This window comes from Cupressus sempervirens, chromosome 6, assembly GCF_028749045.1.
Source record: "Cupressus sempervirens isolate cs-2001-9-10 chromosome 6, ASM2874904v1, whole genome shotgun sequence".
In the NCBI taxonomy this organism is placed as follows: Eukaryota; Viridiplantae; Streptophyta; class Pinopsida; order Cupressales; family Cupressaceae; genus Cupressus; species Cupressus sempervirens.
The window spans coordinates 688,311,253-688,326,825 of NC_143123.1; positions in this window are offsets into that span (position 1 = coordinate 688,311,253).

A 15,573-nucleotide genomic window follows, 5' to 3' on the forward strand; every position below is an offset into this window, starting at 1 on the left:
GAACTCAAAAGGTCAGCTAACTACCTAGAAGAAGGTAGAATTTTGAAATGTGATTTTGACTATCAAGATGAACTTGAATTTTGATTTTGATCCCAAAAATGGATCCAGGACATTGAAATTAGCTAGGGGTACAATTTTTGTGGAATTCTGAGGAGTTTGAAAAATGAGTCAAAATGAGGTTGGAGGACTATATAAAAAGGGTCCAAGGGTTATTTTCAATTCATGTCTTTTGTGGTTTTGAGAGCTTTTGAGTGATTTGAAGAGAGAATAGGGCTTTAGAAGGTGTTTTGACCCACAAATGCAGTTTCAAGTGCAACCGGTTACAGAACAGGCCACTTGAGTAGGAGGCCTGGGTAAGTCATCAATTTTTTTCACCTTTTTGAAACATTTATTGCATTTATTTGGTATTTTAAGGGTTTTTAAAAGATATCGTGCGATACTTTAAAATTATCACATAGTTACTTTAAGAAATATCATGCGATATTTCTGTCAAACTGAAAGTATTAGACGGCTTCACAAAGTGTATCACCCTAGATACACCCAAATGTTGTCTCACATGGTGCAAAATATTGCCTGGGCAAAAAGTATCACCTAGGTATTATAAGAAGTATCACACGATACTTAATTAGCATAAAGTATCACTCACACATAGTAAGAAGTGTCGTACAACCTATTTTTGAGCTTTTTCTTCATGTTTGAGCACTATTTTCTATCATTTTACTTGGTTTGATGATGTTTATAGCATATCCCAATGTTTCTGATGTTCATTTGTCTTAGGTTTATAGATTATTTTTCATGCGCTTCATATTAGAGCCCCCAAAGTGGTGGGGTTACACGTCATTCAACATCTAAATGATGATGAGAAGGTTGCTATATTGAGCATGAGGCTGAAGTGGGTGAAACACATGCCCCACATACAGGAAAACCACAGATTATTGAGTGCTTTAGCTAAGTAGTGGCACAATGAGCACAACACTTTCCATCTACCGATAGGTGAGGTTTCCATCACCTTGGAGGATGTATATCATATCCTTCATGCTCCATGCTACGAAGATCCAATAAGTTTTATGTTTGGTTGCTCATTTGTTGTTAAGTTTCTGATATCCATATCAGATGTACTAATGTGAGTTTTTGCATGTCATAGGTTTATTACAATCAAACCCCAACAGAGGGGAGATTAGCAATTCAACAGATATTTCAAGATGTGACCATCTTGAATCACCACTTGAGCTAGAAGAGGCTCATAAATGAGTACGAGGCTGAGTATCTATAGTGCCTCTCATGTTTGCAATCTATGCCTTGTCTATTTTGATTCGAGAGATACTTGATACTCTTATTATTTTGTACCTTATGATGACCCGAGGGTCGGATGTTATACTTGGATTCAGTACCATAGATGCTTTACTGCTATACTGTTCAGTTTATCACATTTGCATGTGGATGCCATTTTGAGATGACAATAGATCTATGATGATATCTAGTTATATGATGTATTGGACCTATTTGTTGATTATGTTATGAGATGGATTCTATGCTTTGGTTATTTACTTCATTCTTGTATCTTTACGCTTTCTGCGAATGTGAGTGATGTAAATGGATTAAATAGGTATTTTAATACATGTTGCTTCGGCTATGATATTATTTGCCATTGCACTTGATCGTGTGTTTTAGTGTGCAGGAATTATATCCCTGGCAGTGGCACATGGAGTTAGTGATTCAGCTATTCATATTTACCCATGTCGTTCCTATATGGTCGACGTACCCTTGTTATTATTGTTTAGATCAAAACCTTTCGGTGATTAGTAAATTCGAACTCATTTGCATTATGTGATTAGACCAGTGAGTGTGTCTGTGTATTTAGAAGTTCGCATTTGTCGCGAAAGTGTTAAGTGTTTTTCTATGTTTTTGGGGTTTTCGGATTTTAATCTTTTCAAATTTAATTTCTGGCAACTTTGCCTTAGGTGAAATCCCGTTGCGGATAATAACCTGTTTTCGTTTGGGTCAATTCGGAGTTTAACTACTCCAGCTAGCTATTTTCCAAAATTGACTATTCACCCAAAAAAATGAATAAGTATTGGAAAAGTGATTTTATAAATCACTTTTCACAATTTGAAAATAGAATTGTGGAGCAAAATTTGGAAAACCTCTTCTGAAGGATTCTTGTTTTGCTCGTTCTGGGAGCTGTGAGCATGGGATCTGCGCGAGGTTGGTCTCGTTGGATTCGGCTCGAGGAGTTTATGCTTTGCCGTTGTTTTCAACTGTTTTGGTGGGTGGTTTATTTTATCGTGCGGGTTTTAGTTTCTGCCTCTTTTTCCTTCAGGTAGGGCCTTCTCGTTTTATAGTTTTCGCTCCGTTTCAGCTTTCGTTTCTTGTAGCAATATGTTAGGAGTTTGAGAACTAGTGTTCCCCTCCGTTTCTAGTTGCTAGTTCTGCCCGGTTGGTCGGGTATGAACATTTTCCCCTGTTTTTGAAATGGGGTTTTGGGTTTTTGGGCCATTATGCTGGCCGTTTTTGCATACGGTGTCCGTTTTTATTTATTTTTGGATTTTTGGGGTTTTTGAACCCAAGGGCCAAATGGGTTTTAATTTTGGAATTTTTCCAAAATTTGAGGTTTTTACCTCGTTTTGCGTGCTGACGTATTTTATCAAGTTTTCTTGGCACATTGTGGTTCGTGGATCTGGGTGATCTGTTTGGATACCAGTTAGACCACTTTTGTATCTTTTTTTGCATTGGGATGCGTGTTGCATCCGTCCTCTCGATTTTGTTTACAATTGAGGGACTTGTTGCTTTGTGTTCTCTTCCAGTCCTTTTATTTGATCTTCGTGATGGTGGTGCACCACACACGAGTACGTGTGCGTACATAGTCGGATGTCTTGCGAGCCCCGACCTTCTGTAGCACTTTCGAAAGTTATGATCATTGGGGTTGGGTTGGGAATTTGCATGCCTACGGGCACTCATCATGGGATGAGCATGGGTAGGGTAGGGTAGCATATGGAGGGGGCTTCTATTTTGCAGCCCGACGATCATGACGTCATGGGTTGGCAAAGGAAGTTTTATATAAGTGATAATTAAAGAAAATACTAGGAGGTAATAAAATTTAAGATAATAAAATGTGTGAGCACTCGATTAAGTTCGAGGACACAATGTGTGAGCACCCAATTAAGTTTGAGGACACACGATCTGAGCTTGGGCTTGTCGATGCCAAGCGACTCTCCATGATGTCAGCCCCTACATAGTAAGCCCATTGAGGTGTCTGACCAGGACCTGTAGTTTATGCATTGTTTATGTCTTGGTTTCAGTCATCATACTGCTTGGCATGAGTGTTAGCCATGGTTGTTGTGTTTTTGTGTGTTTGCGGTTGGATCACTATCTCCATCAGCACGGCGGGTGTGGACCTACGGGTGCCACATGGTTGGGAGGCATAGCTACCCTCACCACTGCTAGGGACTGGTGAACAGATACGGTCTGTTGTCCTAGTATGACTATAGCTGGATGTGTCACTTGGTACTTCGGTATACAGAGTATGCTTCTTGTGATTTATGCTCTCATTATGATGTTATCATGTTTAGATGATGTTAGTTTTAACGCATTCCTCATTATATTGATTAGCATGTAGTAGATGATGTTATCTGATTACAGTTTTATCTTATGCCTACTACTAGCATGTTAGATTTTATTTACTTACATTGTAGCATGTTTAGTAGTGACGTCCCTATTATGACAGCACCAATGATTTGAGCGGTGGCTTGGGATGTTATGCGCGGGGGATGGCTAGGGCCCACGATGGTCCTATGATGCCATTGACGGTTGGGAGGAACCGCGTACTTAGTTGGTTATTTTTGCTCATTGCAATGTTATCTATGTTATTGCGATGTTTATTTCAGTTGAATGTGATGTTTCCTTTCTGTACTTTCCCTTCCTTGTTTGATAGATGGTTAGATTTCATTTTCTGTATTTTAGTTACTCAATTCTAGTTCGAGTATTCTGGCCTCGAGATGTGGATCCGGTACTCCCCAGTGTGGACGTTCTTTTGTCAATTTTTTTCTATTTTTGAGTTTCTTAAAGTGTTTTTATTTTCTATGGGCGACATTTGTTCAGCATTGTGCGACACTGATAAAGTATCGCACGCCCATAGAAATAATGTCATACGAAACAAAATAGTGTCGCACGCATTACTAGAGAAGTGTCGTACGACACTGGAAGAGTGTCGCATGGCTTCATGAGAAATGTCGCACGATACTTTTCCAGTATCGCACGCCTTCTTGAGAAGTGTCGCACGCAGTAAGGGAGAAGTGTCGCCCTCCCTTAGTAAAAAGTGTTGCACGCCTTTTGGTCAAAACCTGCGCGTGCCAACAACGAGCATTTTTTTTAGTGTTTCGATCATTTTGAGAGTTGATCTAGATACCCTTTTGGGTGTTCTTGAAGCCTATGTTGTTGCATTTTGAATTCAGGAGGTTTCTTTTGAAATTCAGTTTTTGGGTTGTGTTGTTGTCCTTTGGGGTTTAAAATATATCGTTTAAGTATAAGTTGACGTATACTTAAGATATATTTTAATATATGCGACGATTCATTTGAGATGGGTTTCAAACCTCTACGAGCTAAGGTGTAGATTCTAGGATATTTCAGGGCTTTAGAAATTCAGACTTAGCCAATTTTCAGGGCTTCAGGATTTCAGACTTAGCCAGTTTCCAAGAGTCATCTTATGTCTTTCAGCTTGGTAGGTCTTTGTGGTTTTCGTGGTTGTGTTCTAGTTGGTAGTGGCGTTTGGAGATCCGTTGGTGCTTGGTTGTCTTTCAGTCTTCCGTTGTGATCTTTTGGTTTGTGTAGGTTGTATCTTGTGCACTTACACTTGTAAAAATAAAATAAAATTTGTTCTGACTTGTTTTCATCCTTGTTTCCAAGGATCTCCGGGCGGGGCATTACAGTATCCATTACCTTTCCTTTTGTGTTCACTAGTTTCTCAGGCTCTGGTTACCGACAGGGGCCATAAGGGCTTTCCATCAGGATGGGGCAAACTGGTAGTAGATTTTTGGGGCAGCCCCAGAGGATGGCATAGGGACCCATGATTCTTGCAGATATGTATCAGAAACTTCATGAGATAGCCTATCAAGAGGGGCAGACATGGGCATGTGGTATAGTGCTAGCCTAGATATGGGTGTGGGAGCATATTTCCATGATTTGACCCTAGGTGTAGCCATGAGAGTGAAACAAGCCCTTCACTTTTAGGTATATAGGGTTCATTACACAGAGCTGTAGTGGAGATGTGACTTACTACTAGCATCTCACTTCTTTTGTCTAGTGGCTATATCGTGAGTGCCACAGATGGTCTAACATGTGGGAACTTGAGTATATGCACTATAGTTAGTCACTAATTGGGAGACATTTAGAGATAGTGGAGTGTTTTTTCATCAGCTAAGTATGACATTGCTGGTTAACAATTTGTTCTACTATTAGGTTTTATAACTTGACTCTTTTTAATACCCAATGTTTGGAGGAACAAAAGAGATGTCACCAACAAATGGGTCAGTGTATGTGTTATACCCTCTAAATTACAAGGTACAACTCCCTTTAGTTTGAAATGATATACAATGAATTGATGCCTTTATTTGATCATGATTTTGAAGGATAAGCTCTTGAGCTGAGAGCAGAAGAGACTACTAATCAAATTGCTTGTAGACACAAACAATTCAGGTAAATTTGTGTTTGGATAACTAACAACCCATAATGGAATGTTTTATATAAGTTATCTTAAAGTTCATGCATCTAACTTCTAATTAGAAACTATTTTAACTTCTACAACCATCACTACCAATTCTAATGATGCAAATATAATAGGGAGGTGCAGAAAAAGAACCACACATGGAAGATAAATAGAATTACCTATGCTGCAATCACCAGAATGGAATGAAATCCAAGAGAAAATTACAATACCAAATGTAATTGTCTTTTAGCCCTCAATGCAAACCTAATCTAACCTATAACTGGAAGAAAAAATGTGAAAGCCAAATTGAGGTAAATGAAATTACCAACTCTCCACTATCAAGTTTGCTAACCTTTTCATTATTAGAAGAAATTACATTTATAGTTTTTGTCATTCCTTAGTTCTAGCAGTGCAACATTCACACAATATAAATAAAATATGAATAAAACATGAAAATATCTAATCTGCAACACGTTATGGATGTGTGTTATCTTTCCCAATGATGATCCTGATCCCATGGCACTTCTGAGAACACCTGGCAACAGTTTATCTTCATGCAGCTTCGAAAACCCTATGAAAATCTTCATTTCCTTCATATTCTGCTATTGGTGCCAAATCCATTAATTCGAATCTTAATGGTCACAATAAATATGAATTTTGTTCGTTAATCTTAAATCAATGATCACGATTAAAACCTAGCAATCCTCCTTAGTTTCCTTTTATGGCTTCCTTTATGGGTCCATTTGTGCACGTGTCCAATGCTCAGATTCTCACTTTGGTTATCCTTCATGCATCTTTGAAAAGAGAGAAAATGATAGGTGCTAATATGCTTTTGATCAACGACTTTTATAAAGTGAAGATCTTTTATGATAGTCAAAAACTCCAACCAACTTGAGCATGCCATTTGGACAACTTATTCTGACACATTCTTTTTTGCACCCCATAGTTGAGTTTGGTCCCACCATCTCCACATGTTGAATGCTCGCATTCTCTCTTTGGTTATTTCTTGTGCAACTTTATAAAGTGAGAAAGAAAGAGGTGTTGATATTTTAAGATTTGACGATTGGAAAGATGCAATAGCCTTAATCTTAACTATCATGTACTCTTTGCAGTTTTATAACTCAGAATCTTTGATTATGGCTTATTTGTGTGACTGTGCAATTTGTTAAATTTTTCTATTTTGGCTCTTTATCACTGCTTTTACCTTCTGATCATACGCTAACTTCTATCTCCCCTTTGTTGTAACTTCAAAGACTCTTAAATTAACTTTACATTATCCTTTATGACCATACACTTGACATTGCTTCATAACTTTAGAAGGTTTCTTGGTTTGCCCTTGTGATCTCATGATCATCTGACCTTTGTATCTTTAGGAGACTTAATTTCCACGTGTCTCAAATTCTTTATGCTCATGCGCCTTGCCCCACTCAACAACACTGTAACAGTTAACTTCATTTCCTTGCTTATGATCTTACAATCTTCCTACTTTTGTATCTTCTAAAGTATCTTTAGGAATATTTATGCTTACACGATCTTCCATTTATCATAAGATCTTAACCCTAAAAAAACTCAACATCTTATGTACTTATGATCTCACCATCCTTCTATTTTTGTATGGTCACGGGTTCCCTTTTAAGCCTTTATGCTTATGTGCCCTTCAACCTATCGTAACATTGTATGACTTTCCATTTACCATAAGATACTTATAATGGCATGATAATAGGACAATCGTGAGATTAGAATTGTCATAACAAACCCTGACAATGCTACAACTGTATGGGATATCATAAGATTAGGAGACTCAACACTTACCTTTACGATCCTCTGCCAGCCTTTACTTTGTAACATCGAAAGAGGGAAAACCTTAACTGCAAATGAAACCATGCAAAAAAAATTCATCTAATGTGCGTGGCACTATTTTGGGAGATTTTCATGGATGGACTTGTAGGAAAACTCTCCAAAATGAAGATGCACTATTGATATGATTTTCACGCTCACTCTTACTACCTTTGACCACATTGCTCAACATTAATCTGTATACCAATGTGAATTTTCATCTCCAACATGCTTCAAAATATAGAACAATAGATCAACAAAAACTACAAACGTCTTCTCATCAGGGAAATCTTGACTCCACCCAAACCCTAATCACCTAGCCACTTGAATAATCACATGCTTACATGATTTCCCACCTAGTTTGCTTGATGGGTAGATGAGAAGAAGATCTTCCTAGAGATAACCTAGACTTAGACTCAAGACTTGACTGCAATCTTAGAGAAAAAGGGAATTTTAATTGAATACTGGGCAACAACTGGCTTTGTTTGGGGATTAAGCATGAAAATTCTTAAAAGGATCTTAATAATCTCTGGCTTTGCAAAACATGGCTACAACATGGCAAAAAAAGAACAGACTGATCTAGGAAAGCAAAAACAACTAAGAAAGTGAGCAACAAAGCTATAACAAGTTGCATGAAAAAAAAACCTACTTAACTAACTACTATGTAGGGGTTACCTGATTCAGTTATTTATTTGATACAAATTCAAATCTTGCCCATTATAAGCACATGGTAGGTATTCTCCAGTGGGATATGCCAACTTGAAAGAGTTGTTCTGGTTCACTTGCATGATTTGAAATGGCCCTTTCCAGAAAGAATGAAACTTGGAGTGCATTCCTCTTGGTTTATGCCTCTTATCCCACAACAGGACCAAATCACCTTCCATGAATTTCCTTGGTCTTGATCTTTTATCAAATAACCTTTTACCTCTCCCTTGATGTCTAATGATTTTATCTACCATTTCTTCTCTTTCCTCCTACAACTTGGTGAGATACAAAATTCTCTTTCCTAATCCATCTCTGCATATACCATCTTCAATCACAATCTTCAATTTACAAGTGGCAAGCTCTAGAGGCAATGGAAACTTAGCTTCTACTCCATAAACTAACTCAAAAGGTGAGATACCAATGGCTCTTTTAGGTGTCATCCTATCTGTCCATAAAGCATCATGTATCTTCTTGTGCCAATTTCTTTGATTACATTAGACCAATTTCTTCAAGATATTAATCAAATTCTTATTGCTAGATTCAGCCTGCCCATTTCCTTCAGGATAATAGTCAGTAGAATGACCAATTTGGATAAAATTATCATAACAAAATTCAAGAATTTCTGAGGAAGAGAAATAATATGCATTGTCCATTATCAATTTCATAGGAACTCCAAACCTGACAAATATATGTTCTTTAAGAAATTCACACACTACTTCTGATGTGGTCTTCTTCATTGGCTTGGCTTCCACCCATTTACTAAAATAATCTATGGCAATCAATATGTAAGAGTTTCCTTGGCTTGAAGGAGGATTAATTGGGTCTATGAAATCCAAGCCCCATTGGTGAAAAGGAGCTTCAATCACCACTGGCCTAAGAGGCAAGGTAGCTAGCTGAGGTTTACCAGTAAGCATCTTACATTTCTCACAATTGGCAACCCACTTATATGCATCCTTAAACATACTAGGCCAATAGTAGCATTCCCTCAAAATTTTGAATGCGGTGTTAGTGGAAGAGAAATGTCCTCCACATACTTCATCATGGAAAGATCTTAATAGCTTCACCTGCTGTTCCTTATAAACACATCTTAGATATGTACCATCAATATCTCTCTTATACAAGACATCATCATGAATTACATACCTTAAGACTTTTGTTTTTATATCTCTCCTCTTCTTAGCACTTAATACATTAGGACACTCACCATAGGTCATAAAGTATGCAATATTTGAAAACCAAGGATCTTGTAGACTAACCATGAGGAACTTTGGGATATCTTCTACTTCAACTTGCTGATCTTCTACCAAGGCTTTACAAAGTGCATTTCCTCTCACAAATTTGGTTGGCTTAATTTCTATATCATATTCTTGGACCTTTTCTATCCAAACTCCTCTATTATTGCAATCAACCTCTTATTGTGTCAAGATACTTTTAACTGTAAGATTAGACACTTATATCACTAAATGGGAATGCAACACATAGAATCTAAAATTCTTGAGTACTTTCACCACTACATATGCACGTTTCTCCATTTGTGAGTATTTAAATTCTTGATTCTTCAATGGTATACTCATGAAAGTAGTTGGGGCTTGTATTCCTTCTTTTTCTCCCTACATCAATATAGCTAATATTGTATGCTCTGATGCATAACAATATATGATGAAATCCTTAGTGTAGTCTAGATGAACAAGGACATGGGATTTCACAATAGCACTTTTGATGTCTTCAAAATACCTTTTTCCAATGTCAGTCCATTTGAAGGCTTTATTACCCTTCATCATATCTACTATACACTTAACTATTTCAGAGAAATTAGGTATAAACCTCCTTAAGAAATTTACTTGGCCAAAGAAAGACTTTACTCTAGTTTTTCTCAATGGAAGACTTAATTGTTGAATGGATTTAACTCGGTCTGGATCAATGTTCACACCTTCTTGAGAGACAATGTGACCAAGTAGTTTACCTTCTGTCACATAAAAAAATGATTTCTTGGGATTTAGTGAGACACCATGATCTCTACACCTTTGTATCACTCTTTCTAAGTATTTGATGTGATTTTCTCTTTTCTTGGAAAAGACCATCATATCATCAAGGTACACAACAATTTCAAACCACCAAAATTGAAATTCATTGCATGTTGAAATGTTGCACCTACATTAATTAAGCCAAAAGACATCCTACTATATGCAAAAGTACCCCAAGGTGTGGTGAATTTTGTCTTGAACTAACTTGTCTCATCTACTTGAATCTGATTCTATCCTAAAAATCTAGACATCATTTCTAACCCTGCAATAGTCTTCAAGAGGTGATCCATGTTGGGGAGTGCAAAGTTATCTTTGAGACAAGCCTGATTTAGATTTCTAAAATCCACACAAATCCTTATCTCTCCATTTTTATTCCTCATTGGCACAATGTTATCTACCCAAGTAAAGTGGTGAATAGGATATATGATCCTAGCTTGCAACATTTTATAAATCTCCATAAATATTTCTCCTTCAACTATAGGGTTGTAGTTCCTTTTTTTCTATTTGAATGGTGTTGCTCCTAGTTTAAGGGGTATTTCATGTTTGAATTTCCCATCCATAAATTTTTTTAGATCTTCATAGCTCCAAGAAAATACATCTTGATATTCAATGAGTAATTTCTTGATTTCTACCCTCTCCTTTTGTGTGTAATGTAAGGAAACTCAGGAATGGAAAAAAAATTCCTACACTAATCCCTTAAGGAAAGTATTGCACAAATTCCTATTAAATCCTTACAATTTCAAATTTGATATTATATAAACAATAATATTGCAGTCAACCATGAATATAGAAAATAGATAGAGAAAGGAAATGCATAAACACAAAGATGTGATGGTGGGAAAAAACCTTCTGGTAAAACAAACCCATCATCAAATCTTCTAGAGATAGCTCTTATGCATCAGAGAAATCCGTCATAACCATTTCAGTCATGATCTCCTTACACACCATTCAAGATGCTGATGCATACAAGTGGAGTGACACATTAATATGCCAACTAGACATGTACACTCAAACTTAATTACATTATTTGCAAAAAATACATTTACAAAACAAATAATAAGAATAGGAATTATCCAAGGTTGAGATACCTTATTCCTAACATGCAACACTTCCCTATGTTTATCATTTTTGGACTAATTTCTATCCCTATATTTATTCCATCATACTCACCACAAGATTTTCCTTTTTTATCTCTCTCTCTCTCTCTCTCTCTCTCTCTCTCTCTCTCTCTCTCTCTCTCTCTCTCTCAATGTGTGCATTATGTCTATCAAAAAGCTTTTCCAAAGAAATGAGACGAGATGGGATATTGTTACCTTTCAGTTGGATCATATCTGGCTCTATTTTCCTTTTGTCATCTGCCAATGGATCACCACTTGAATTAGTGCTTCAAAACATAGGCCTGCAAAAGGTTCTACCCCTTCAATGAATTGTTGTATGCATTTTTCATCATCAAACACCTACCAATAATCTTCATTATCAGGAACATTGAGTCTGGATATAAATTCCACTTTATAGATTTGATCTTTGAAGTTAGGATGTGGTAGGAGCAAAGATGCATAGATTACCAAATAATCAGCTCTTGAATTCAATTCCCTTGGTACTACTATAATTGAGAAATCATCCAAACTTTCAATCTCATCCCACAACTTATTACGACAATTTTTCAATCTTTTATTTTTTACTGCATATTGGATCTTCACTTGCCTTACCACCAATTCTACATCTCCTTGAGCTTTGAGTATTTTGACCCCTCTTTGTTTTTTTTGCAATTATGCCAAGGAGAAGGGCTTCATACTCTGTAGTATTGTTGTTATTCTTGAAATCTAACTTATATTCCAAACAAGTTATTTCTCCACTAGGTGATGCTAAAACCACTCTTGCACTTGAACCAGCATTGGCACAACTGCCATCAAATTATGAAGTCTACAACTATTCATCATTAGTCTGCTCTCCTTCTTATTGAATATTAAGGGTATCGAAAAATAACAAATAGTTACCAAATTGCATTTCTTGATATAAGATTTGAGACCTAGGATCATCTGGTTTTAGGACAGTGAACTTTTCTTTTTCTTTTGGTTCTAGTTTCTCCCTTTTGTTCCCAACTGGGATGGTAGCATAAGACTAGTCTAATTTTATATCTTCCCCTATGTCCTTGAAAAAAATTCTACTTAGGAGCATTCCGTAACTTGCAGGGATGTCTGTGTTAGTTTGTGGTGACTGGTCAAGGAAGTACTGTACATACTTCATAAATTCTTTGGGGTTTGGGGCTACTATTTGCTAGTGGTGGGCTACTATTCACCAATGGCTAATATTCACCAATTGGCTATTGTTTATATTCACCAATTCATGGCCGACATGTTGTAACTAATTTTGACCCTAAAGTGGAAAAATACTCATATAAAAGGGTTTAGGGTTAGGGATTGTTTCATAAGGTGTGATGAGAAAATTGGTTCTTGTAGTGGTATTGAGATGTAAGGGATTAAAAATTGTAATCAAGTTATAATCATTGGATTGAAATAATATTTGACTTAGCCCAGGGATTGGGTGAATTGCATTAAATCTTGGTGTCTTGTGTTCTTTTTTGTGTGATCTATTATTTTATGATATTGTTTATATTTGCAGGTAATCGTTATTTCTATTTGTGGTTAAATCCTAATAGTCTGCCACTAAGATGGTGAGTTTTATCCTTTTAGAAGGATAAGCAACTAGAGCAGCTTGAGCATCCTTTATTTGTCCAAGCAAGGGTACTTGTTTTGCATCCATTGAGTAACAATGATCAAAAGTTTTAGTCAGGGGCAGACCTAGAGCTTTATCTATAGAGGCAGGCATCAAATTATCAGAAGCCCTTGAGTCTATGATGAATTACTCAACCTATTTCCATTAATAAATAAGGAAATGTAAAAAGGATCCATTTTTGATTGGGAGAAGTAGCTAAGACAATAGACTCTTCTTTTTGAAACAACTTAGGTAGTACAAGATCTTCATCAACCAAAGAGGTTCCACTTGGACTAGCTTTGTTGTGATGATCAACATTAGCATTCATACTATCATGATGTCCATCTTTATTATTACAGTGCTCAACAAGTCTTTGAAGTTGATCAAGGTTAGACTTCAAATAATCTAGTGGAGATATCTAAACTCTCACCTCTTCATAGTATTGTATTATATCGAAGGAATTAGATAACATACCTTTGTGTTCCTTTTGTGAAGTTGAAGGTACCATGCCACTATCTCTACCTATTTTGTTTGATGGTGCATGATTTTTTGGCATGAATTGAATTGGAGGTTTGGTTCTTATCCTTTTGACCCCTAGTCATGACTGCCAACTAAGGTCAATCTAGAGTTGCAAAATAGTCCCCTCTAGTTTTTGAATACGATTCATACTCCAAATAAAATTTTTCAGAGTCACCGCAAGGAGTATGATCATCTTCACTTTCTGGATATTCCACTATTTTTTCTTTATTGCCCACCATCTACTTATACCTGATCATGTCAACACATGTATCCCCATCATGATCTGCCCTTAAGTGGAAAGTACACATTTTCTGTCTCTTTGGTGTGGCCTCAATTGCTAACCTTTGTTGATTAGGTGGTATTTGCAAAGTCTTACCTCCATTTGGATGTCTAGAACCTTCTTGATAAGGTTGGTGAAAAGAATGAATAGGCCTATTGATTTGTTTCTTTAATGAAATAACCTTCATTAGACAACTTTTAGAGCATGACATTGGTATTATTTGAAGTACTAGTTGCATTACCTATGGTTCAATATTGAAGTTCTCTTTTCCACTTACCAGAGGCTATCATGTCATCTTCCATCACTACAACTACATTTGGGTAGCTTGTAAATTGCTACATTTGTTCTCCTAATTCGATATCCTAGATAAGGAGACGTAGAGCTGATGTAGAATTTCTTCTTATTATATCTATTGGTGCACTTGCAGTAGTTATTCTCTTGATGGGTTTGTTAAAACTTGCATTAAATACCTCATAGAAATAGATGGCTCTTTCTTTATTTGTGCCAATTGTAGCAACCACACTTGTGCACCTTTTGTACTGTTATAGTGTTCTTCAAACTTTTGCTTCATGTCACTCCAATCTATGATTTACCCTGTAGGTAAATCTTGAAGCCAATCAACAATGTTATCTACAAGAGTATCCACAAATATCCTAATTACCACATCTTCATGTTTAGGATTCATCATACCATAGGAATTATGAAAAGCACTTAGGTGTTGTTATGTAGAGATTGTACCATCACCATTGAATCATGGGAAATTTTTTCTTGATGCTCTTGGCAAGTCATTATTAGCTCCAAGGTTGAGAGGACCAATTACATTTCCCCAATGGACTGCCATAGCTATTGGTACAATAATAGGATTTGTTTGGAAAGTGACTGAAATAGGGAGTGATACACCATGCAATAACAAAGAATTACAAATAGGAAAAATAGAAGTTCTAGCAATAGGAGGGACAGATGATTGACTTCTCCTTGTTCTAGTAGAAAAACTACAGGCAAGATAGTTTGAGCCTTTTAGCCACATATTCCCTTGTATGTGCTCTTCCTTTTCTAAAAATATCTTCTAGAATAGGAAAGTTTGCCTTCTTGAGTTCCTCGTATGCTAGGTCAATCCTTCCTCTTTCCTTGGTACTCTTAGTATATTTGGGATCTAGGATGAATCAATTACTTAGAAAATTGTGTTTTGAGTTTACCTTAACCCTAGTGATCAAGGAAAATTTTGAATTACCTTCTCCTTTTCTAGTAGGTTGAGGCTATAAAACTGGTATTAGGTACACCTCACCTCCACAAGACCTATCTTGCAACTCAAAATATATAAGGAATTAGAGTGCAAACTAATTATGAAAGGTAATTCTTTAGAGCTCTTTCATTTTGAATTCTCTTAATAGAGTTGCCAAAAACTGTTAGTTAACAGCTTCTTTTCCTGTTAGGTTTTATAACCTGACTCTTTTTAATAACTATTATTTGGAGGAACAAAAGAGATGTCACCAAAAAATGGGTCAGTGTATGTGTTATATCACTGCCCTTTGAATTACAAGGTACAACTCCCTTTAGTTTGAAATAATATACAATGAATTGATGTCTTTATTTGATCATGATTTTAAAGGTTAAGCTCTTGACTTGAGATTAGAAGAGGCTACTAACCAAAATTCTTGTAGAAACAAATGATTTAGGAAAATCTGGATTTGGATAACTCACAACCCCCAATGGAATGTTTGTTATAAGTTATCTTAAAGTTCAAGCATCTAACTTCTAATTAGCAACTATTTTAACTTCTACAACCATGACTA